Consider the following 3650-nt stretch of genomic DNA (forward strand, 5'->3'; position numbering starts at 1 on the left):
TTTTTTTATATATAAATTAATTTTTATTGGTGTTCAATTTACCAACATACAGAATAACACCCAGTGCTCATCCCGTCAAATGTCCCCCTCCGTGCCCGTCACCCATTCACCCCCACCCCCCGCCCTCCTCCCCTTCCACCACCCCTAGTTCATTTCCCAGAGTTAGAAGTCTTTATGTTCTGTGTCCCTTTCTGATATCTCCCACACATTTATCGCTTCTCGGCCTTTTGGCTAAGATCAAGTGGAAATTGAAATTCTTACCTGTAAATGTGCTCTTCCACCTAACTCCTCATCTAGATCCATGAAACCATCTTTCCCTACTTGTTCTATCTAGAAACCCAAGTCTTCTTCAATTTCTCTCTTTCCATCTTGCCCCCATGCTTAATCAGTAATAATAATCATAGCTAATACTGATTTAGAAGGTCCTATATTCCAGACATTATACTAATCCCTAATATTTTAATTCAGTACACCAATTATATGAAGTAGGTACTCTTAGCTGCATTTTGTAGATGAGGAAACTGAGGCACCGATTGTTTGCTCAAGATCACAAAGTAGAGTGTGGAGGTCGTTGGTGTCACCTGCCAGCCACCGGCTCCTGCATCTGCTCTTCGGGCTCCCTGCCCGCTCCAACCAACCATGCTCTCCGCCCTCGCCCGCCCTGCCGGCGCCGCTCTCCACCGCAGCTTCAGCACCTCGGCCCAGAACAATGCTAAAGTAGCTGTGCTTGGGGCTTCCGGAGGAATTGGAGAGCCCCTTAGTGAGCCGCCTGACCCTCTACGATATTGCTTATACACCCGGAGTGCCCGCAGATCTGAGCCACATCGAGACCAGAGCAACCGTGAAAGGCTACCTCGGACCTGAGCAGCTGCCAGATTGCCTCAAAAGCTGCGATGTGATGGTTATTCCAGCTGGAGTCCCAAGAAACCAGGCATGACACGGGATGACCTGTTCAACACCAATGCCTCAATTGTGGCCACCCTGACTGCGGCCTGCGCCCAGCATTGCCCTGAGGCCATGATCTGCGTCATTTCAAATCCGGTCAACTCCACCATCCCAATTGCAACGGAGGTTTTCAAGAAACACGGAGCTTACGACCCCAATAAAATCTTCGGGGTGACGACCCTGGACATTGTCAGGGCCAACACTTTCATTGCAGAACTAAAGGGTTTGGATCCCGCGCGAGTCAATGTTCCTGTCATTGGCGGTCATGCCGGGAAGACCATCATCCCCCTGATCTCTCAGTGCACTCCCAAGGTGGACCTTCCCCAGGACCAGCTGACAGCCGTCACTGGGCAGATTCAGGAGGCCGGCACGGAGGTGGTGAAGGCCAAAGCTGGAGCAGGCTCTGCCACCCTGTCCATGGCATACACTGGAGCTCGGTTTATCTTCTCCCTTGTGGATGCAATGAATGGGAAGGAAGGAGTTGTCGAATGTTCCTTTGTTAAATCCCAGGAAGCAGACTGTGCCTATTTCTCCACACCATTACTGCTGGGGAAAAAGGGCATCGAGAAGAATCTAGGCATTGGCAAGATCTCCCCTTTTGAAGAGAAGATGATAGCAGAAGCCATCCCCGAGCAGAAGGCCTCCATCAAAAAGGGAGAGGAGTTTGTGAAGAACATGAAATGAAAGGGCAGCCAGCTAGCAGTCCATTTCCTTAACTTATGAAGGCATCATGTCCCTGCAAAGCCATCTCCTGCCCTCATGTTTCGGTTGCTTTAACCACCAGTGTCATGTTAACGTCACCGCCCCTTCTAGTCCCAAGTCCGTCAATGTGTGCATCAATAAAAGCAGGCTTCCATTTAAAAAAAAAAAAAAAAAGATCACAGAGTAAATAGTGTAACTGAAAGTTGGATCTGCTTAATTCTAAAGCTTGAGTTCTTCATTGTCACCTTGCACCACTTTTGATCACATATACTAAACACTTTTCACTTCTGCATCTTTCTAGCCCCCTGTCCTGAACTGGCCTTTTGGTACTTGTATCATTTCTCACATGGACCACTGCTACCCCCTATTAATGTCTGTAGCTCCTAGCCCGCACCTTCATATTGCCAGCATGGTGAGTTTAAAAACTTTTCAATGGTTTAGTATTGTTTGTAGGAGAAAGCCTGACCTCCTAAGCATAGCAAAAGGAAAACAAAACCCTTCACCCAGATTTTTGCCATCATCTCTCTACTTGCCTACAGAGTGCCTGACACAGAGCTCCTAGGTGATAAGAGCCATAAAGATCTCTTTTGTTATTTATAATAAGATCCTTTCAACCACACTGAGTTTATCTTAATAAGGTGACTTTTTGAAAGCCTGAAGTTTGAGGGCTGGATGTGAGGGCAACCAGCTATAACTAGAGTTGGAAATTTCAGTCCCACCTCTAGACCTCTGGCGATGGGGCTAGAGGTTCAATCAATTACCAGCAGCCAATGATTTAATAAATTGTATCAACATAATGAAGCCTCCATTAAAATTCCTAATTTAGTACTCTTCATTCATCTGAAAAACACTTATTTGACACTTGCCCTGAACATGCCTTATGTTACACATTTGGAGAGCTTCTGGGTTGGTGGAGGGGTTGAGAAGGTGGCCTGCTCAGAGGGCATGGAAACTCCTTGTCCCTTCCTCCATACCTTGTTCTGTGCATCTCTTTCATCTGTCTGTTCCTGAGTTGTATCCTATTAGGACAAACCAGTAATCTAATTAAGTGACCTGTCTTCCTTTTCTTCAAGCTATCCTAGCAAATTATCAAACTTGAGAAGGGATGGTGGGAACCTCTGATTTTATGGTTGATCAGAAGCACAGGTGACAAGACAAGAAAGGCTTGCAATTGGGGTCTGAAATGAGGGCAGTCTTGTGGGATGGAGGCCTTAACCTGTGGGATCTGATACTATCTCTAGATAGACAGCGTAAGCATTGAGTTGAATTGTAGGACACCCAGCTTGTGTTGGAGAATTGTTTGGTGATGCCAGAAGTATTGAGAGCAGACTGGTAAATAGAGGAGAAAGGAGTTTTCCCCTTCCAACATTGTAGCCCTCCTAGGCAGAATTAAACGTTCTTTCCTCTGTGCCTATGTTACTTTTATTTCTTTAATAAGATGTAGCAATAATTCCTTTATTTGGATGTTACCATAGAGTCCTTGCTGAAAACATACTGTTGCCACATCTCTCCTAAAGTGGACACATTGCCATTGTTGCAAGTAGATTCTTCTTTTTTTTTTTTTTTAATAGTTTTTCTTTTTAATTTATTTATTCTTTTTTTTTTTTTTAATTTATGATAGTCACAGAGAGAGAGAGAGAGAGGCAGAGACACAGGCAGAGGGAGAAGCAGGCTCCATGCACCGGGAGCCCGACGTGGGATTCGATCCCGGGTCTCCAGGATTGCGCCCTGGGCCAAAGGCAGGCACCAAACCGCTGCGCCACCCAGGGATCCCCGGCTCCTTTGCTTAAATCTCAGATTCTGTGTTAAGTTAAAGGGGTGGAAAATTAGTAAGGCAGGGAACCATGCATCGAAGAGCTCTGAGCTCATGTTAAATAACTTTCATTATTTACTTTATCCCATACTACAAGGACCAGGCTCTAATCACATATGTATTTCCAATGCCTAATATAAGGTGTGCTTGGGGCAAGTATTACATAACTGTTTGTCAAATGAATGAATGA

General features: G+C 45.5%; 1 pseudogene; it reads left to right on the forward strand.

Moving 5' to 3' along the window:
• Positions 1-639: 639 nt before the first annotated feature.
• On the forward strand, positions 640-1629 carry LOC129499232 (malate dehydrogenase, mitochondrial-like; annotated as a pseudogene).
• The last annotated feature ends 2021 nt before the right edge of the window (positions 1630-3650 follow it).

This window comes from Nyctereutes procyonoides, unplaced genomic scaffold, assembly GCF_905146905.1.
Source record: "Nyctereutes procyonoides isolate TBG_1078 unplaced genomic scaffold, NYPRO_anot_genome, whole genome shotgun sequence".
Lineage (NCBI taxonomy): Eukaryota > Metazoa > Chordata > Mammalia > Carnivora > Canidae > Nyctereutes > Nyctereutes procyonoides.